At 43.5% G+C, this 22,113-nt stretch overlaps 1 long non-coding RNA gene across 1 annotated transcript; it reads right to left on the reverse strand.

Moving 5' to 3' along the window:
• Nucleotides 1–1,637: 1,637 nt before the first annotated feature.
• Nucleotides 1,638–17,659, reverse strand: LOC125366763. Its single transcript, XR_007213968.1, has 3 exons — nt 17,645–17,659; nt 8,503–8,505; nt 1,638–1,782 (listed from the first exon to the last, which is right to left on the reverse strand). It is a non-coding gene; the product is annotated as an uncharacterized LOC125366763 (long non-coding RNA).
• Between the last annotated feature and the right edge of the window lie 4,454 nt (nt 17,660–22,113).

The raw sequence follows: 22,113 nt of genomic DNA on the forward strand, positions 1-22,113 counted from the left end.
ATATTTGGACTAAACCTACCATGATGGAAATATAATTGAGTGATACCAGGGTTTTAAACAGAGACCCAAGACCCATCTGCATTTAATACTTTTACAGACAAAGTACTACCATGTGGGAAAGTGATGGCTATGATCTGAGACTATGACAGGAGAATCTCAGATTTTAGAAACCATGCACCAATATAGATAAAGAAATAAGGAAAGATGTGTACTCATCACAGATAATGGGTGATTCAATGACTTGGCTATTAACAGGGTTGTACTGGTAGCCTTCCCGTGGCCTTGTTTTTGCTCTATTGGATAAATGTCCAGGAGTGACATGACTTAAGGATAATGAAAACATAAAAGCACACAAAAGAGCTGTCAGTGTGGATGTGCCACAATCACGCTCTGATTACTCTCACAACTCCTTAGCAAACAGTCTGGAGGAAGCAAAAGGGGGCTGTGAAGTCAGAGGAAAGGTTCAAGGAGCAGGAAGGAATCCATCTGTAGCTGAGTGAGAAGTAGGTTATGGGAGGGGTGACTCTTCTGTCACCTGGATGGTTAGATGAAGGGAAGGAGGCACAGAAGCAGAAGGGTCAAAGAAAAGGCAACACTACGGAACTCACCAGTCCTGGGAACTGAGGGGAAGGACATGATGTTCTTCCATTAATTCATTCATCCACCCATTCCCCTATTCACCCATTCGTTCACTTGCCAGTTGTTTGCTGAGCTCTTCGCACACTGAGGTACTGACAACAACCACCTTGCCAACCTAGTCGCTGCTTCCTGACGGACTGGAAGAGAAGCAGCGGTTTCCCTCAGACTGGCGAGTTCAAACCCTTTCTTGATTAAAACCTTAAGTTGAATGCTGCTGTGGGAAATGATTTGAAAAATAAAGACTTGTCTTCCCTAGTTCACAATTTTACTATGTGCTTTTATTTGAAACAATTTCAAGAAAAACAAATCAATCTTCAATAAGTTCTACTTAACTGGAAGAAATGTCTATTTATTGTAAAGCTGGAGTAAAAGTCGATTCTGCATTCCTTGCACGCCGAGTCCGGGCTGTCCTATCCGTGTACGATGGCAAACCCGAGCCATGACAACCTCTTGGTTTTCGCCTTGCTTTCCCTCTCCTTCAGTCTCCCTGCTTTCCTCTGCTCTGCTGAGCTCCCTACATAACTTAGGTTGAACTGGCAGCTCCAGCTCATATAGACCACACTGGTTTAACATCTAGAACCAGACTTAAAAACTTCAAACTCATGCCGCGCGTGGAGGCTCACACCTGGAATCTGAGCGATAGGAGATTACATCTGAGGATCATCGGTTGAAGCCAGCTGGGGCAGAAAGGTCCATGAGACCTTCCTCTCCAGCAAACCAGCAAAACACAGAAGAGAAGCTGTGGCTCAAATAGTAGAGTGCTCTGTGTAGTAAGAAGTAGGTGCTGAGTTAAGAATTCACTACTGAAATTTCGAGAAAGCACAGTTTCCGCCACTTTGCAGAATCCTTCACCAGGGAGGCCTTGGCCCAGCCCCGAAGTAGTGCCTGTGTAAATCATAACGTGCGCTTCTTTCTTGACTCGAGCAGTTATCAAATATTTATTTATCCCCACAGGCAACAGCAGTAATAAAATTTAAGCTATGAACAAAAGTTCGACTAAGTTATACTGATATAGGGTTGGTAAACTTCATGCCAGCCACTGCGGTCATACGAATGACCCTAGTAAATAAAAACCGGCGTAAAGAGTATAAAATTAATACCCCAGTAAAGCTAAAATCAAGCTAATCTGTAAAAAGTCCTAGCCTGAACGAAAAACTACATTGAAAGAGACTTTATCTAATTAATATACTATGGGGTTCACTTAGACATCCCTGAGTCATGATAAAGAGAATTTGGAAAAAAACCAAAGAGGAGTAATAAAAATGATTAATAATTTGATAAATGGGCTCCGGGCAGAAGGCTGGAGGATCCAGCTTGTAGAGCCTAAGGTCATGGGCGCTAGAAATGGTGGGAGAGACTAAGTAACGGTACTGGAAAGGCTCTGGACAGAGGCAGAGATCTTGCCTTCCCCCACCTCCACCCAGGGAGACTGAGGGCAGAGAGCAGGGAGTGGGCTAAGTTCCCTGAGGAAGAGAACCAATGGGCCTTGGCTCATTTAAACGTTACGTCAAAATACCTTTCAGAGGAGATTCCTAATGGCCTAACTCCTCGGAACCATTCACGTACCGTTCAAGATGAATGCCAGGAAGCTGAAACGATTGTCCAGAGAGCAGTGGCCAAGGGGAGGGAGGGCCGATGAAAGGAGAGAATGCGGGAAGGAAAACTGTGGGAATATAAAAACTATGCATGTCAAGATGCAACCAGGCCACTCGCACGAAGGGGCGGGGCTTGAGAGCTGGGAGAGGGATGGGCGGGTTGACATTGATCCAGAAACACCGCACTAACACACCATCCTGTTGAGTTGAAACCCCTTGTGCAGATAATAGTAAAAAGAAACAGAAAAGGCAAGAGGTTTAAAAACTGGGAAAACACTGATGAAATGATTCCATAACATTCTCAAGTCCTCAACTTCCGGCTCAGGGAATAGGGACAATATTGCCAAAGTCCACTTTTCTCTTGAGTTATGTTCTAAGGGGAACTATCTACTGGTGATGTCAGGTACGTTCAGCTTCTTGGCAGCCATTGGTAAACGGGAGCTAGGTTCCCATTGTCCACGTTGCGGTGGGCTTATGCTTTGAGTTTCCACTGTGGCTTTCCTGTGACCACCCAGCTGGGAAGTGAGGCCCTCTCACAGGATACTCAGAATCCCATGTCTTTTGTATAAGAAAGCACTCATAGAAAAAGAACAAGAAATTAAAGGAAACAGGACCCTAAACCTATCAAGTGCCTAATATGTGACTCTTGCATTGATAAAAAGGGTAGAGAAAACTGAAAATTCTGGCTCCATCCTTTGTTGGAGCAGTATAAGCACGTTGAGAAAATAAGACATACATAAATAAATTAAAATTTTAGCTGCAGAATACTTCATGAACACTCACTATGGGTAAGGTACTAATGCAGAAAAATAATTTCCATCTTCTTCCCGAATGTTTACATTAACATTGGAGGTGTTTACTGTTGTTAATATTATAAAGTTTGTCCTTCATACTTTTATAGTTTGAACTGTCTTGTCTTTTATAAAATTATATAACCAATGTTTAATGGAATTGATTATTAAGCAGATATTTCAATGCCCCTGGTTTTAATAAAATTCTATGCAGTTTCTCCCTTGATAATTAATAATAATCTCATTAGAAATTATCAAGAAAAAGATCTATGACCTTCCTTCAACTGAGCTCAATTCCTGATGTTTCTGTTACTGGGTATCCTTGGCGCTGTGTCACTTCCTGGGAATGTAGTATTCCTACGAGGTGATGATCTCCAGGAGTAAGGGGACGAGATAAGACCCAAAGTGCTCTGCTGTGTGAGATCAGGGTTCGGGAAAATCCTGGCAGTCCAGGATGCAAATTCAACAGCAAAGCAGAACTCAGATGCCAAGTGTTTGAGGAGCAGAAGATGGTGTTTTTGCAAAGGGCAGTGTCATTGTAATGAAAAGCGTGACAGCAAAACTCATGAGTCAGGCCTACGGTCCCTTCTGAACAGGTAGGTAGTTGTGCACTGGGCAGCAAGAGGCTAGGCCTTAGGCCTAGATGGCAGGATTTGTGTCTCTGTGGACTTTCTCATGATGCATCCCTAGAAATTAATGCAAGGATCCCTGAGCTGAAAACATAGCACCTGTTGTACACAAAGTGATCGATGTCTAGTTCCCTTCTCACTACTCCATGCAGGTCCCCTGAAATTGGATATGGGCGAAAGCAGGCCGGGGGTCACTAAAACCTGCTCCAAACCATCCTAATGCTGCTTAGTAGAAAGCACTGGATATATTCATATAGAAAGGGGGGTCACAAGATGAGTTCTACTCGGTGCAGTTTTGTAACCATGCACCAAAAGGTCCCCAATCATACCAAGTATGTCAGGATGTATTCCATATTCCTTGGTAATTTTTCCAACCCCTTTCAGTAAAATTTAAGTTCAGATAAGTAAAAGCATCACATTTAGGCAGACCAATAGGAGTAGAATGATTATCTACCTTATAAGTAGGGGACCCTACAGACCAAGAAGACATTCTAATCAACTGAGTTCTACTAGAATTTTAAGATCCTCCGTGCTGAATACAATATTGATATTAGAAGGGATAACATGGGGAACGGCCTAGACAGAGAGCTTCGGAGAAGCGAGAGTAACAGAATCTAAAAGATCATCTTTCTTCCATAGGAAAGATTGGAATGCGGGACCCATAGGGGGGAGAAAGTAAGTCGGGAATAGATGTAGAAACGGAAACAGGAGCTTCAGTGTGGATGCTTAAAATAAAGGAGGGTTGGAAATATGGGCCCAGTAAATACATTACCTCTGACGTGGCCTCAGCCATGGAAATAAAGGTTATTAAGGTACATATAGCCAGGAAGAGATGTTCCGGGGTTAACGCCTTTCCAGAAAATAACAGCACATGTTGAGCCTTGTTGGATAGTGCTTTTACCTGTCCCCATGTTGGTAGAGGAGCTGTCTTCCCTTTTCAAGGTCTCTTATGGATGCTAAGAGCAGCCATGGCCTGGATTGGGATGGCCTCATCACTCGAACAAGGACTTCTCACCCCGGTCTTGATGCACAGGGGGCATTTGTTGCTGGATCCACCTTGCTACATACAGAATAACACACACACACACACACACACACACAGAGTTAATGCATGCTATATCAAAAACTGGATGTTAAGGAAGAAAAACTAGTTACAAAAAGCATATGGAAATAAATTGTTTCTTGGTTCAAAGTAAGCATATAAGCATATATAAAATATTAATATATAATATATAGTCTATTATGTCAACATACAACATACAGTATAGTATGCTAGTGCATAGAGAGACTTATAGTTACTCTATGAGCTAAGTCTTTCATGCATTCTATAACTATAATGATACTACAGCCATAATTCCTATTTACCCAGCATGAGAGGATCGCGGCTGCTCCTAGTGTTTGGTCTACTGTGTGCCCGTCGAGCTTTAGATCTAGATGGACAACTGTTTCCCACCTCAGCAAAGCCCCCAGAGGTGAGGCCAAAGCCGGTATTCTCAGGAGAGGAGGAGTGCACAGGTGTCCTGCCTAAGTCATCCGATCATAGAAACTCAGACTTAGTGAAAAGAACTCTGGGAAGTGGAAACAAGAGGGTTTTTTTCCTATGTTGTTTGTGTTTTCTTTTCTTTTTGTCTTGTTTGTAATGTTTTCTACAAGTCACTGGAACAAGGAGAGAGCAGCCCCAGCGGGCCCTCTGGACCAGGCCTGACACCTCACCCAGCCTCTGTGTTGTGGGGCGCCCCACCCTGCTAGGCCCACAGACTCAGTGGGGACCCTGACCCTGGAACTCAGGGTGGCCAGGGGGCCTCCCAGGGCCCCAGCCCCAGCTCAGCCAGCCTCCCAAAGCCATCACAAGCCACGCAGTCACGGTGAAGAATATTTGCCTATGAAATGGGTGAAATAAACTGCAAAATTGTCTTGTCGGATTCAAATAATACGCTAGATGAACAATCAAAATTAAAATGGGAGAAACCGTGTAAGGAATTATCCAGAGCACTGGGCTTCTGAGGAGCAAAATGAGTCCAACTTTTTTTTGCTATTATTTTTAAGGTTCAATTTTACAAAGTTGAAGAATCTGACCTTCTCCTTGCTGTGTATTCTGGGCACTTATAAGCACACCGATGTAATCAGTCGGAGACATTCCAAGCATGCACTTAAAAAACCAACAGTTGTGTATTAAAATACACAATCATACCTCTATTATGCACATGCTATTTGTTAACTTTCTGGTGAGAGATTGCTGTTGATATTTTATTTTCTGATTTATCTTTTCTAATTCTTCCACATTTCCTATAATCATTTTGAATTTTAAGTCCCCATAATTAAGTGATTATGTGCAGGAAGATGAAAAGAGAGTAGAAGAATAGGCATAAGAAACAGATTTTTAACAGGTTTTTATAGTATTATTTGTTCTTGTGCTGGGATTGGTGCCTGAAATCAGCACCTTCCACTCCCCTTGGCTTTTTCACTCTGCTCTGGGGCTCTGTCACTTGAGATCCCCCTCCACTTCTGGCTTTGATGCTGATTAACTGAAGGTAAGAGTCCCATGGACTTTCTTGCCCATACTGGCTGGCTTTGAATTGAAATCCTCAGATCCTAGCTTTCTGACTAGCTGGGATTACATGCAGGAACCATCAGTGCCAAAAACCTCATACACAATTTAACTCATATTTTTAAACTTAAACTAAGTAATAGTTTGAATATTTCATTAATTTCCCAACATTTGTGGTCACACATTTCTCTCTGGAAAATCACAAGCACTTTGTGAAATGGAATTTTAAGACCTCTTAAATCAGCACACACAGCAATGCTTGTGGTTGCAGTTGTTGTTCTTGCATTTATTTATTTATTTAAATATTAATTATTATTTTCAAGTGATTGCACAAGGGAGCTACCATTTAACAAAGCACCTTATTCTTCTCTGAGTCCTGACATCTTTAGCATCTGAGATGTCTGATCATCATTTTGGATGAGGAATAAATCCAGCATGGATTTCCATCCTGCCTGAAGACTTAATGCAAAAATTATTTGGAAAAAACACTTAGAATCTGACCTAAGCAAGCTTCTGTATTAATTTCCACTATCCTCTTTGGGTCCAGTAATTGAAAATAACAAAGCTTTTCACATTGAAAGATTCATGAGTAAGCAAACTCTGTACAGCATTGTTCTGTGCGGGATAAGATTTGAAGTATGCTAAAGATTTCGAACTTCAAATGTGGAAGTAAAAAAGAGAAAACAAACAAGTACACTATAAGAGAAACTCAGAAAAGGCCAAAGAAAGAGAAATATTTGAAAAGAACTAGGGAAACCCCAGGGTAAAATTCTCCAGGGAAAAAGAAATGACCCCATTTTAGGTGCCTTTAGAAAATTTCAGCCAAAAATTCTGCCGTGGGGGTTGTTCTGGCTTAGGATTAAGCCGACTGTCATGAGAGAGGTCATCAAGCACCCATGCGAAAGCGGGATGTCTCAACCCAGAGCATCCAGTCAGAAAAACGTCGACACAGAGCATGTCCCCATGGATTAGCTTTTGTATTAGCTTTTCATCTCTATTGCCTTGTGTTCTCACCTGCAAGCACGCATGCGCAAATGTGTGCACTCCTGCATGTATATAGACATGCGTATTATATATATATATATACTTACTGACTACAGGCATAATCCTAACACAGTTTAACGCTGTAGGAAACTCTGTGGTATGAACCTTAACAAGGGCGTTCATACATTTGACATTTTATTGTTTTGATGTTCATCCCTCAAATCCCTTAGGAGCCCCGAGTGCTACACAATTCTGCTTTTTGATATGGCTGTTCTTGTGCATGCATAGGACAGAGCATGTAGGGTCGGGGCAAGTAACCAGGGACTCGACTGTCCCACACAGATATCTCATTTGGAGGGGCAGGAGGGCTTATATTTAGGGCTCCCCACTGGCTCAGGCTCCTGGCTGGTGCCCTACCATGGGAGCCACACTTCCAGCCGGACTGTCTGCTAGTTATTTTGGACGCAGAGCATGTCTTGTTTTCAAATGAGGGTGGCTTGACTAGCTTTGATACTTCAGATCTCAGTCTTTTGTGTAACCAGGGCTACAGAAGTGAGTTCCCTGCATGCAAGTAAAATAAGAATGTTTGGTAGAATGTACTCAAACCAACTGTTGTGTTTGCTATCTACCTTGGGTCATGTCTGTTTATTCACAGCGATTCTCAGAGGCAGTTGGTTGGCTACAGTGATGGAACCGCAGATGGACAGACAGACACAGCATGAGAGAATGGGGAATCCTTTAACCTACGTGTTCCTGGCTTTAACAAGTCAGTAGTTGGCAGGCTCTCTTTACCGCTAAGTCTCCCACAGGTTGTATAAAACAATACACCAATCCGAGAAGTAAGAAGTGTTTAGAAGCATTTGAATTTGCATCATTTCTTTTGTGTGTGGTGATCATAATTGAAATCAACCAACGCTTTTGTTCTGGGAAAAGATGAGTTTGTTCTACTGATGTGAAGATCTCATTGTCTGGAAAGCAGATAAAAATTTCAATTTGTGGTTTTAAGCACTACGGCCTAGAAGGCATGATGAACATTGGGTTAAATTTTAAGCCAGGTTCCTGTCCTCTTGCTCCATGATTATTTCTGAAGCCTGATAACATAGAATGCTCTTCAGATTCCATGCGTTTATTTCTTCCATCAAGCCTCGACTACGCAAAAGAAAATTCATTCTTCCCTCAGCCCAGGTGGATTTCTGATCTCTCAGGTCAAATATTTCCACATGAGCTATATTCCTCTTGTGCATTTCATTCATTTGGAAACACAATTATTTTTCATTCATTCAGCTTCCTTTTGACCTTCAGCCCTTGCATCTCACTAACTTCTCCTTGAGATTTTGGACTCCTAGACAGAAAGTTGGATGTAAGTTCACCTTAACACTTACAGCATGAATTCCTCTTTGAATCTTTGGGCTCCTAGATAGAAAATGTTATGCAGTTTTAAAGCAATGATGTTGGCAATCCTGATTGTAAAATATTCCTTAATGATTTATTATAAAAATGTTTCAAATATCATTGAAGTATGTTGTGTTTTCCAAGATATTGCACCAAGTGTTCAACTTAATTAGGTATTGTACTTCCATAGTCCCTGGAAATTATTCTAAGTTGATTTGTGAGTCCAGAAGGGAGCCACTAGGATTTGCATTTTTGAGACACCTTTTTCTTTGATTTTAGTAATAATTCCAGTTGGGAAAATAGACTCTTGTCTCCTATTAACCACCAAAAACAAAAAAGAGTGACAGAAGTTCAGCTTTGGTTAAAAAAAAAAAAAAAGGAGAACCTGCCGGCAATGAGGAAAACAAAAAACAAAAAAAACTGAGACCAAGTGGCTATGCATTGAGTTAAGGTCCTAGAAATCACACACACACACACACACACACACACACACACACACACACACACACACAGAGCGAGAGAGAGAGAGAGAGAGAGAGAGAGAGAGAGAAAAGAAGTTGAGCTGTGGCTCAAGGTGTGAAGCCTGCAGTAAAAAGACAGAGAACAAAGAACTTCAGGGAGAGTGACCAGGCCTTTAGTAATAAGCCATAAAACCTGCAATAACAAAAAACAACATAAGGAAGAAGAAATTAAAAGGAAGGCAAACAAAAGTAAGTCACAGATTTTAAAATTGAGACTCATACCTGTAATCTTAGCTGCTCATGGTGGCTGAAATCTGAGGATCGTGGTTTGAAGCCAGCTTGGGCAGGAAAGTCCATGAGAATCATGTTTATGTGTGCCATGGGTGGGCTTGAGGTGTTATGCTCAAGGCTAGAGCTCTACACTACTTCCTGTATGTTGGTGGTTAACTAGAGATAAAAGAGTCTCATGGACTTTCCTATCCTGGCTGGTCTCGAACCTCAATCTTCAGATTTAAAGCCTCTCTGTAGTGGACTTGACTACTCCTTGGACTCATCTAATAACCACCAAAAACAAACAAATCCAGGAAGAGTTGAGCTCAAGTATTAGAGCCTGATAGCCCTGAGAGAAACACACACACACACACACACACACACACACACACACACACACACACACACAAAAATTGGCTATGCCCTGAGATCAAGCACTAGGACTTCCAAAAATACAATAAAAAAGTAGAGGGGCTGGGAATATGGCCTAATGGTAGAGTGTTTGCCTCTTATATATGACGCCCTGGGTTCATTTACCCAGCACCACATATATAGAAAAAGCCAGAAGTGAAGCTATGGCTAAAGTGGTAGTGGGCTAGCCTTGAGCAAAAAGAAGCCTGAGCAAAAAGAAGCCAGTGACAGTGCTCAGGCCCTGAGTCCAAGGTCCAGGACTGGCAAAAAAAAATTATTTTTGAGCTATGGCTCAAAGTATGAGGTCTGCTAAAAGACAGAGAAACAGAGAGACAGACACAGAAGCATAGTGAGAGAAACTTCAAGGAGATGGCCAGACCTTTAGGAACAAGCCATAAAAACTGTGCTAACAACAAAAACCCCAAGAACAATAACTGAAAAGGAAGACAAAGTAGAGCCAATTACAGCTTTCAAAATAAAGACTTTATATCTGTAATGTAAGCTGCTTCTTGTAGGTGAAATCTGAGGATCACGGGTTGAAGCCAGCCTGGGCAGGAAAGTCCATGTGTGCCGGGGTGGGATTGAACTTTTGGTGTTCTACTCAGGACTAGGCTCTACTTCTCTCTGCCTATTGGTGGTTAATTGAGATGAGTCTCATGGACTTTCCTGACCAGGCTGGCTTCAAACCGCAATCCTCAGAATTTCAGGCACTGTGTAAGTGCCCTAGGCTTCTCATGGACTCTCATCTCCTATTAACGACCAGAAAGAAAGAGAGGAGAGGAAAGAAAGAAAGAAAGAAAAGAAAGAAAGAAAGAAAGAAAGAAAGAAAGAAAGAAAGAAAGAAAGAAAGAAAGAAAGAAAGAAAGAAAGAAAGAAAGAAAGGAAGGAAGGAAGGAAGGAAGGAAGGAAGGAAGGAAGGGAGGAAAAAAGAGAGGGAGACAGAGAGAGAGACACAGAGAGACAGAAATAGGAAAGATAGAAACAGAATGAGAAATTGAGAGACAGAGAAAAGAGAAAGAGAAAGAGAAAGTAAGAAACAGAGGAAAACAAGAACAAAAGAGAGACGGAAAGTCAGAGAGTAAGAAAAAGAGACACAGAGATAGAAAGAGGAGAGAAAGAAAATGAGAGAAACAGAAAGAGATAGGGAGAAAGAGGAAAGAGAAAAAGAATAATAGAAAGAAAGAAAGAAAGAAAAAGAAAGTAAAAGAGAGAGGAAAAAAAGAAAGAAAGAAAGACAGGTAAACAGGCAGACGTTGAGCTGTGACTCATGTAGTGGAGCCTGCTAGCCATGTGGGGGGAAAAAATAAACTGGGACAAATTAGCCAGGCCCTGACTTCAACCCCCAGAGCATCCACAAAAAGAGACAGAGAAAAAAAAGAAAGGAAGAAAGAGAGAAAGAAATAAAAGGAGACACACAGAGAGAGACAGAAAGAGGAGAGAAAGTAAGGGAAAAGAGAATTTGAGAGACAAAGTAAGAGGTAGGTAGAAAGAGGGAAGAGAAAGAGAAAAATAAAAAGAAAGAAATAGAGAAAGAATGAAAGAGAGGAAAGAAAGAAAGAAACAAAGAAAGAAGGAAGGAAAGAAACAGAGACAATGCCAGGCAGAAGTGAAGCTGTGTCTCAAGGAGTGGAGCCTTCTAGCCCTGTATTAAAAAAAAAAAAAAAAAAGCAACACAACATCCCAGGATTCCGACTGTGGCTCTACTTGTACACCTTCTTTGAATTAAGCATAACAACAAAAGCAAAACAAAAACCACCAGACCTTGAACACTGATGAGGTACTGATTTCAAGCCCTACTAAAAGAACAAAAACAAAACACTGTTTGACCTGTGGCTCAAGTCGTACAGTCTGCTAGTTTCAAAATGAAAAACAATGCAAAAAAACCCTGAGGGTAAGGGGTTATGTTCTAACATCAGGCCAGAGCAACTGAACTAAAGAAGAAAAAGACAAGAAAAGAACAATAAAACAGATGAAAAGGAAGGTGAAAAAGAGAAAGAGCCAATTAAATTTTTTTAAATTATGGCTCAAATCTGTAATCATTCCTGCTCAAGTCGCTGAAATCTGAGGATCTTGGTTTGAAGCCAGCCTGGGCAGGAAAGTACATGAGACATTATTGGGGTTGGCTTGAACATGTGGTGCTCAAAGCTAGAGCTCTGCGACTTTCTGTCTATTGATGGTTAACTGGAGATAAGAGTCTCATAGACTTTCCTGTCCAGATTGGCCTCGAACCTCAATCTTCAGATTTCAAGCTTCTCTGTAGTGCACTTGACTACTCTTTGGACTCACCTATTAACCACCAAAAACAAATAAAATCCAGGCAGAATTAAGAGATCAAGTAGTAGAGCCTGCTAGCCCTGAGAGGCACACACAAACACAATGATAAAGTGTCTGTGCCCTGAGTTCAAGCCCTAGGACTTCCAAAAATACAATTAAGAAAAAAGTTCAGGGGCTGGGAATATGGCCTAATGGTAGAGTGCTTGCCTCTTATACATGAAGCCCTGGGTTAATTTACCCAGCACCACATATATAGAAAAAGCCAGAAGTGATGGTATGGCTCACTCAAGTGGTAGAGTGCTAGCCTTGAGCAAAAAGAAGCCAGGGACAGTGCTCAGGCCCTGAGTCCAAGGTTCAGGACTGGCAAAAAAAAATATTTTTGAGCTATGGCTCAAGGTATGAGGTCTGCTCTAAAGACAGAGAAACAGAGAGAAAGACATAGAGACATAGTGAGAGAAACTTCAAGGAGATGGCCAAACCTTTAGTAACAAGCCATAAAAACTGTGCTAACAACAAAAACCCCAAGAACAATAACTGAAAAGGAAGACAAAGTAGTGCCAATTACAGCTTTTAAAATGAAGACTTTCCAACTGTAATGTAAGCTGCTTCTTGTAGGTGAAATCCGAGGATTGCGGGTTGAAGCCAGCCTGGGCAGGAAAGTCCATGAGACTCGTTTTTGTGTGTGCCAGGGGTGGGATTGAACTTTTGGTGTTCTACTCAGGACCAGGCTCTATTTTTCTCTGCCTACTGGTAGTTAATTGAGATGAGTCTCATGGACTTTCCTGACCAGGCTGGCTTCAAACTGCAATCCTCAGAATTTCAGACACTGTTTAAGTGCCCTAGGCTTCTCATGGACTCTCATCTCCTATTAACCACCAGAAAGAAAGAGAGGAGAGGAAAGAAACAAGGAAAGAAAGAAAGAAAGAAAGAATGAAAGAAAGAAAGAAAGAAAGAAAAGAAAGAAAAGAAAGGAAGGAAGGAAGGAAGGAAAAAAGACACAGAGAGAGACACAGAGAGAGACAGAAATAGGAAAGATACAAAGAAAGTGAGAAATTGAGAGACAGAGAAAAGAGAAAGAGAAAGAAACAGGAAAAGGTGAACAAAAGAGAGAGACAGGTAGAAAGTATGAAGAGACACAGAGAGTGACAGAAAGAGGAAAGAGGGAGAGAAACAGAAAGAGAAAGAAAGAAAAGAGAGAAAATGAGAGACACAGATAAAGAGACAGGGAGAAAGAGGAAAGAAAGCGAAAAATAGAAAGAAAGAGAACGATAAAGAAAAAGAGAAAGACAGGAAAGAAAGAGAATAAGAAATAAAGGAAGAGAATGAGAGAGAAAGAGAGAGAGACACAGAGAGACAGAAATAGGAAAGAAACAGAATGAGAAATTGAGAAACATAAAAAACAGAAAAAGAAAGAGAAAGAAACAGAGGTAAAGAAGAAAGGAGAGACAGATAGAAAAAGAGACACAGAGAGAGATAGGAAGAGGAGAGAGAGAAATAGAAAGAGAAAGAAAGAAAAGAGAGAAAATGAGAGACACAGAAAGGGACTGGAAGAGGAAAAGGAAAGAGAAATAAAAAGAGAGAAAGAGAAAGAGAGGAAAGAATGATAGAGAAAGAAAGAAAAGAAAGAAAGTAACAGAGGAAGGAAGGGAGGGAGCGATAAAAAGGAAGAAAGAAAGAATAAAAGAGAGGAGAGACACAGAGAGACTGGAAGGAAAAAAGTGAAAGAGAGTAATAGAAAGAGAAAGAGAATGAAAAGAAACAAAGTGAGAGACATAGAAAAAGAGACAGGAAGAAAGACGAAGGAGAAAGAGAAATAGAAAAAAAGAGAAAGAAAAAGAGAGGAAAAGAAACAGAGAGAGAGAGAGAGAGAGAGAGAGAGAGAGAGAGAGAGAGAGAGAGAGAGAGAGAGAAAGACAGGGAAACAGGCAGAATTTGACCTGTGACTCAAGTAGTAGAGCCTGCCAGCTTTATGGAGGGAAAAAGAAACTGAGAACAAGTAGCCATGCCCTGAGTTCAAGCCCCACAAAAGAATGAAAAAAAAATGGCCCAAACAACAGGAAGAAAACCCACAGAAGATGAGGTGAGGCTCAATGTGAGAAACTCATTAGACATAAAGAGAGAGAGAAAAACAACCACTACCACCTCTGGGAGTGTGCCCGTATTTTAATAACAAGCCATAGAACCTGTAGTAACAACAAAAAAATAACTACTCCAAAAAGAACAATAAATGAAAAGGAAGCCAAAGAAGAGCCAAGTAAAGATTTTAAAATCGAGAGTCAAAGCTGTAATATGAGCTGCTCGTGCTGGGTGAAATCTCAGGATCATGGTTCGAAGCCAGCCTGGGAAGGAAAGTGCATGAGACTTGTTTTCCTGTATGCCAGCAGTGGGCACTATTACTTCCTGGCTGGAGGTGGTTCATTTCAGTGTCTCACAGACTTTCCTGTCCAGGCTGGCTTTGAACTGCAATCCTCAGATTTTAGGACACTGTGTAGTGCCCTTGGCTACCCATGGACTCTTTTCTTCTAGTAGCCACCAAGAAAAATGAAAAAGGCAGACGTTGATCTCTGGCTTAAGTAGGAGAGCCTGCTAACCTTCAATTTAAAAAAAAAAGAAAAAGAAAAAGCAAACACACTCTAGTAATCCAGTTTTGGCTCTAACTCTACACCTTCTTTGATTTAAGCATAGAAACAAAAACAATAAAGCAACCGCTCATGGATAGTGATGAGGCCCTGAGTTCAAGCCCTAACAGAGGAACGAAAAAAAAAAACCCTCAAAAAAATTATAAAGCACAAAAAAACCACAACCCCCCCATACACACAAAAAGGCTGAAATTCACTTGTGGGTAAACTTGGAGAGCCTGCTAGCTTTGAGGGAAAAAATGAGGAAATGTTGCCAGTGTGTGGGTTCACCCACTAGATCCAACCAGCACACACAGAACCACCACCACCAACAACAAAAAACCAGAAGTTCCACTGTGGTTCAAGGTATGAATCCTGCTAATCCCGAGCAAAAAGAAAAAAAAAACCAAAAATCTGGAAAAATTGGCAGGCAGTCCCTGAGTTCAATCCTTAGGATCGACAGGATTACCACTCAAACAAAAAAAAAAGTCACAAGCTGAGCTTTGGGTCAAATTGTAGAGCCTGCTAGACGGAAAACACACACCACCACCAAGAAGGAAGAAAGATAGGGAGGGAGGGAGGGAGGGAGGGAGGGAGGGAGGGGAGGAAGGAAGGAAGGAAGGAAGGAAGGAAGGAAGGAAGGAAGGAAGGAAGGAAGGAAGGAAAAATAAAAACAAGAAGCATGTTCAGGCCTGACTCTGTAACAACAATAACAAATAATAATAAAAATGAATGAAAAGGACAGTAAAAAGACAAAAGCCCCTGAAAGATCTTAGAGATCAGAGTGATGTTTGTTCTTGCCTGAAATTCTAGATTCTTAGGAGGCTGACGGTTGTGAATCTTAATTCTTACCCAGGCCAGGTGGGAAAAACCATGAGACTTGTAAGCAATAAATCAAACACACAGGAAAGAAAGGAAGAGAGAAAGAAGGAATGAAAGAAAGAGAGAGAAAAAAAGGAAGGAAGAATCAAAGAACAAAGGGAGAAAGAAACATAAGGAATAAAAAAAGAAAAGAGAAAGGAAGGAAAAACGAAAGAAAGGAAGGAAGGAAAGAACAAAAGAAAGGAAGAAGAAAGAAAAGAATGGTTGTTTAGAAGTGACAATTCTCAGCCTATGTGGTGATGGATCTCTGTGCTCTGCCCCCTGGGGCTGTACACCCTTGGGAGAACTAATAGGCTGGGCTCCACCTGACTTCCTTATTCCCTGAGCTCTGGGCTGAGTCCCCGCCCAGGAGGGGGCTGTGGGCACTGGCAGAGGTCATCACTCAGGGGCTTGCTTGCCCAAGGGTCTTTGTTCAAGTCAACCCCATCACCAGCAGCCAGCTAGGCTGATTTGCTTCTCTTTGTTGTTTTTATATTTTTTAATTTTTAAATTTTTTTTGTTTTTTTTTTGTTTTGTTTTTTCTTTTTTCTTTTTAGATTTTAATGGAGGGATGGTTATATCATACTTATAAAATCAGTTATAGAATTCACTTATACCATATACATTTCTAAAGGAAGAGAATAGGGATTTGTCTACACACTACAAGTAAAATTAGAATTAATTTAAAAATAACTTCACGCTTAAGAGATGAAGTGATTTAGCTACGTTTAAAGTGGGACCCAACACCTCTCCACTATGCGTGTTCATCCTAAGTGTGCTAAGGATGGAGAATACATAGCCGACAGCGTTTTCAGGCAACCAAAGACAGTGTGATCTCAGTTATTTCCTTCTGATGACGTTCCTGTTTGTCTTTGCAGGACTTTCAATTTTTTTAAATTTTTTTATTTTTTGGTAAGAAAATAAGTCAAGTGTTTTCAGTCAGGGTAATTGGTAACCATCAGAGCAGTCTTATATGGGGTTAGCAGTGTTCAGAGCCTCCAGCTCGGGTTCCCTTGCACGCCTATTGGTACAAATCCCCTGCCCGGGGTTGTGGGAGTCAATGACAGGGGCATCTAGAGGCTCTCAGTGACTTTGGGGTCTTTCAGTCCCTGCTCTGTCCTTGGCACCGCAGACAGCAGCACAGTCTGCAAAGGGCAGCAACTATCCTGCCAAACACCCCCGTCCTGCCCAGCTCTCTTCGGGATCTAGAGTCTCTGTGATCATCCTGAGGCTGCCCGGTTACCTGGGATTTTTTACCCTGGCGCCTAAAGCAACAGCAGCCTGGGATCTTGGGGGAGCTGGCCTGGAACACCACGTGGTGGTGGCGGCGTGCTAACTGGATGGCCTCCTCTGACAGCTCTTCACTTCCATACCAGGCATACCTCCTGGGCTCTATTCCCAGCCCCTTGCAGCCCTGACTCTCGCTCTTCACCCCGCCGGGGGCCCTGTTCTCCACCTGGGGATCTGCCTGAGGCTGGAGTTCGGATGTTTCCTTGGGGGTCTGCTGCTCGAGGCCCTCCCTTGTTGGGAGGCAGCTGCAGCAGTCGGGGGCGCCCACCGGATCGGGCTGGGAGGGGGTACTGGTGGTCCGGAGCTGGTGCTAGGCAGCAGGGCCAGGGGGGGCAGGGAGCTGCTCTTGCCTCTCTCCAGCTGGGGCTCCATGCAGGTTGGGGTCCGCTCAGAGGGTAAGAGCAAAGAATGGAGCTGGGCGGGCAAACTGGCTCTCCTCTGCGGGGGGAAGGCACAGAGGTTGGTGTGGGTGGGGTAGAGTGGCACAGGTTGGATTTTCACCGGGCTGACCGTCTCCCCCTTGAGACCATCTTTGATCATACAGTAGATGGCCATGACTTCGTCGAAAGCCCTCTGCAGGACTGACTGGCGGATCTGAGGCTCGGGGTAGCCCATGATGCACATGACGGTGGTAATGGTGGGGTCTAAGTCATCAGGCAGTGGCTCATAGGGATACAGGGAGCCCTCCTCCACCCGGTCAAACCAAGGGTGTGCCATAATCTGCTGGATATCGGGCCTCTGTTTGGGGTCTACAGTTAAGAGCTTTAATAGGATGCTAAGTCCTTTTGAGGTCAGGTAAAATGGATCTCGTACAGGCCATTTACGATCTGGGCACTTAGCTTCTGGTATGTGGTCATTTTAAAGGGGAATTTCCCCGTCACCATGAAGAACAAGATGGTGCCCAGGCCCCAGAGGTCCACCTTGAACCCATCATATTCCTCCTGCAGGTACAGCTCAGGGGCATGGAATATGAAGGCGCCACACTTCTCTGTGAGCAACTGCCCCGGGGCAATCCTGACACTGAGCCCCAGGTCCCCGACCTTTGCATTGCCCTTTTCATCCAGAAGGATGTTGTCGGGCTTCAGGTCACGGTGTGCGATTCTGTTCTGGTGTAAGTACACAATAGCACTGGCTATCTGCTTCAGGAACCTCCTGGCTTCGTCCTCATAGAGGCAGCGGCGTAATTTTGTGAGCCAGGACAGGAGGTCTCCATTGGTGGCCATTTCCAGCACCAGGTGGACATATCTCTCTCCCTGGATCACCTGGTACATCCTGATCACATGGGGGTGGTGGATATTTTTGACAATGTCCACCTCGTTTTCCACCAAGCTCAGGTTCGCTTCCTTCTCTAGCATTTTCACAGCCACCACTCTCTCTAAGAGGCGGTGATAGGCCTTCACCACCACACCGTAGCTGCCACCTCTAATGATCTCATAGGTCTCATATTGGTCACTAAAACTCTTCTCCAACAGGACAGAGTTGGACATATATTCAAATGGGGCTGGCTCCATGTTAGGATGTGGACCTGATCTTAACCGACTTAGCCAAACAAATAAGGTGGGGAGTTAAGTCTTCTCTACACTTAGCGCAGTAAGTAAGGCAGGTGGAAAATCGTAACCAATTAACGGAATCAATGTGGTGGGTCCTCAATCTCAACTGTAGTTAGCTAAATAAATATGGCAGGTAGCAAATCTGAACTAAAATAAGCTAAATCATATCTTAAGTAAACTTAGTTGAATCAATTCAGTGACAGCTTAGCTTCACAGGAATTAGCACAGTATAACCCCCAGAATAATGGAATTCCCCCCAACCCACACAACCCCAAGCCTCCCTCCCTACCCCCACCCCCAAATGAAAGCTTCAACCTCGCTCGGGTTTCCTATAGCCTTCTGTCTGATGGCAGGAGATCAGTAGGGAACGCAGGCGATCAGTCGGAATCTCAGGAGATCAGTCAGGATCGCTCAGCACAGTAAGGGACCAAGCTACAGCCAGGAACCGCCTTCTGCAACTGCTGCAGGGCCTCGGAATGGCAGGTGAGGAAATGGACCAATTACAGGCGGGCCCATGACGTCACCGAGGGATGGACCAATCACAGGCGGCACCCCCTCGTGACGGTCTTGCTCCTAGGCCTCGAGGACCAAGCACCATCAAGGACGCAAGGGCAGGAGGACTGCAGCCAAGGACGCAAGGTGGATGCTGCGGTCACCCGCGTGGCGGCGTCTCGGGAACCGTAAGGACCGTGGCCCAGTGCCTCCCTCCCCCAATCCACGGCCGTGGGATACCAGGCCCCGTATGCCCAGGCCCCTGAGCTGCAGGCCCAGGCCCTCAGCCTCCCTGTGGGCAGGCTCTGTGGCCCAGCCACACTGCGGTGGAGAGACTACCACAACTAAGCCACCTTCCCAGCCCCCCACTTCCAACCTTTTGCTGGTGAGTTGACCTTAAGAGTCTAATGTACTTTCCTTCCTTTGCAAGTCTTTCCACCTGGATCCTTAGATCTCAGCCTGCTGAGATCTCCTCAGCTAGGATTAGAAGTATTACCAAGGCCCCAGGCTCTCTTGTGTTTCTTTTGTTTTTCAGGGAGTGGGGTTGGGGGTGGGTGGGGCAGTCGTGGGGCTTGAACTCAGGGCCTGGGCTCTGTCCCTGAGCTTCTTTTTTGCTCAAGGCTAGCACTCTGCCCCTTGAGCCACAGTGCCACTTCAAGCCTTTTCTGCTTATGTAGTGTAGCTGTGTCAAACCCAAACTTTCATGCATGCTAGGCAAACACTCTACTGTAAAGCCACATTCCCAGTCTCTAGATTTTATTTTGGGACAGTACTGGAATTTGAACTCAGGGCTCAGTGCTCTTTTGGAAAATATATATTTTTTATTAAGAAGTTGTATTTACAAATGGGGGATTGATTCCAGAAGTGGTCAATACAATGCATCTTGATTGATGGCACGGTTTCTGTCGTTCTCCATTTTTCTCTATCCCATCTCTACCCTCAAGTTACTAGTTGTTTTTTTTTACATAGTTCACAATAAATATAATTTAATCTCCTCAATTTTCCTTCCTCTATTTGTGTGCTCCCCACATACATCTTTCCATTTTGTTTTCATTCTCTCAAAGGGTTTGTTAGTTGTTCAAAGGAGTTACATCATTGGACTCATGCGTGCCATTATGTGTTCTGTCATCATCCTTCACTGATGAATATTCTAGATGTTTCTAAACTTTTCCTTGTACCCATATTTCTTTAATGCTCATCTCAGAAGCCTATGTCTTAGCACACTTTAGGGACTTGATCGGTAAGACAACTTCTTAGAAGATTTAAACCCTACCCTAGCACTTTTCTGAGTGTTCACTAAAGCATTGTGTCAATGCTCATGTCAGCCTTCCAAGGCTGGTGGCTGCCTCATTGGCTTCCCAAGGCTCAATGCGCAGGAAGGTGGCGTTCATCTTTATTGTGAAGAGAGGTTATAATGTAAGAAAGTGCTTAACATTTCCCTACCTGTTTCAGTTGTCTGATAAATGACGGTGGTTAGTGCCATGTCCTTTATCCCTTGAACGAACAGTCAGGAATTGATTTCTATAGCCTGAGAGAAAATGTAACTCAAGTTGATGGGATGGTGTAATACTATTTTAGGTGGCACTGTTTTTAGGATGTTCAGCTATTTTAGAGAAATATTAGATAGGACAGCATTAGGAAAGTTTTTTTGTTGTTGTTTGGTTAGTCATGAGGCTTGAACTCAGGGATGGATGCTGTCCCTGAGCACTTTTTCTCAAGACTAGTACTCTGCCACTTTGAGCCACAGCTCAAATTCTGGTTTGCTGGTGACTGATTGGAGATAAGAGTCTCTGGGACTTTCCTGAAATCGTGATCCTTAGCCTCCCGAGCAGCTAGGATGCCAGGTGTGTCCACCAATGCCATGCTGAAAGTCTTTTTCAGAGAGCAAAGGACAAACAAATCAAGTATTATGCTCCAAATTTAGAACTTTTCTCTGTCTAACTCTCCCCAAAAGGCTTTTTCAGTAATATAAAACCAATCTGGAGAAAAGTCAGTTGCCAGCTGCAACGTGTTGACTTTGTTTTGTTTCTGTGTGTGTGTGTGCGCGTGCGCGCGCGCTGATGTACCCACACAGAGCTTGTGGTTCCATGTGCCAAACCTCCCAACACTGCCACCTCCACACTCCTGGCCACAGGAGCAGCAAGTGTCACCACTGCTTGCATGGGCCCAGGCATGGACTCCTGTGGTCATCAGGATAGTTTGGGTTAGAGCGACTTCACCTGCAGCAGGCAACGTTTCCTGAGTCCCCATCTATTGGCTGATGTGGGAAAACCCTGGTGAGGGAGCAAGCCAGGGAAGGCAGCAGCACGTTGAGGCCCCTTCCTTCCCAGACAAGATGGAGATCCTGGACGACTCCCTGGACAAGTCCCCCAGCTCTCACATGTCAGAAATGAATAGAAAAATGGTGCAGAGGCACTTTCCTTCTTGTCCTTCCCCCCGCCCCTGTTCGAGCTAGGCAGCACACTGAGTGGCGGGGTCTGCTTGGTTTCATCCCATCCCAGGAACCATGTGTTCCTTCTCCTGGTTGCTAAGGAGTCAGGATCACATCTTTGTAAACAGTCAGGTACCAAGGCAATAGGGTCATAGAATAAAGGCAGCGTTCTCAGCGCTGAACGGCCCATAGGAAGGAGGGGGAATACTTTGGGAGGCAATCCTGCAGAAAGAAATACCCTCATCACCTGCTAATGAAACTGTAACTCCACTCTACATCACCTATGCCATTATAACAACAACAACAACAAAAATAAAACAGGAGTGGGCTGGGAATGTGGCTCAGTGGTAGAGTGCTTGCTTCGTATGCAAGAAGCCCTGGGTTCGATTCCTCAGCACCACATACACAGAAAAAGCTGGAAGTGGTGGTATGGCTCAAATGGAAGAGCACTAGGAAATTACAGATGTTAAAATAAGCAGAGAGCTGGTGGCTTACCCCTGCAGCTCAATCTACACAAAAGACAGAACTTGAAGCTCTCAATTCTAAGCCAACCCATACAGAAAAGTCCAATAGGAATTACTGAGTCTGTGTGTGTGTGTGTCAGTCCTAGGTCTTGAACTCAGGCCTTGAAACAGAACTATTTTGCTTACAGGTAGCACTCAACTACCTGCTCTCTTTTGGAGGATAAATGAAGATGAGTCCCATGGATTTACCTGCCTGAGCTGTTTTCGAATCCCAGTCTTCCAATTTCAGGCACCGACGTAGTGACCTTACCTTCATAGGAGATGAGCCACCAACTAAACCCAAAACAAGCATAGAACCACAGAAGCTGAGCTGTGGCTCAAAGAATGGAGCCTGCAGCAAAAACTCCGGGATA

The sequence above is a fragment of the Perognathus longimembris genome, chromosome 18, assembly GCF_023159225.1.
Source record: "Perognathus longimembris pacificus isolate PPM17 chromosome 18, ASM2315922v1, whole genome shotgun sequence".
In the NCBI taxonomy this organism is placed as follows: Eukaryota; Metazoa; Chordata; class Mammalia; order Rodentia; family Heteromyidae; genus Perognathus; species Perognathus longimembris.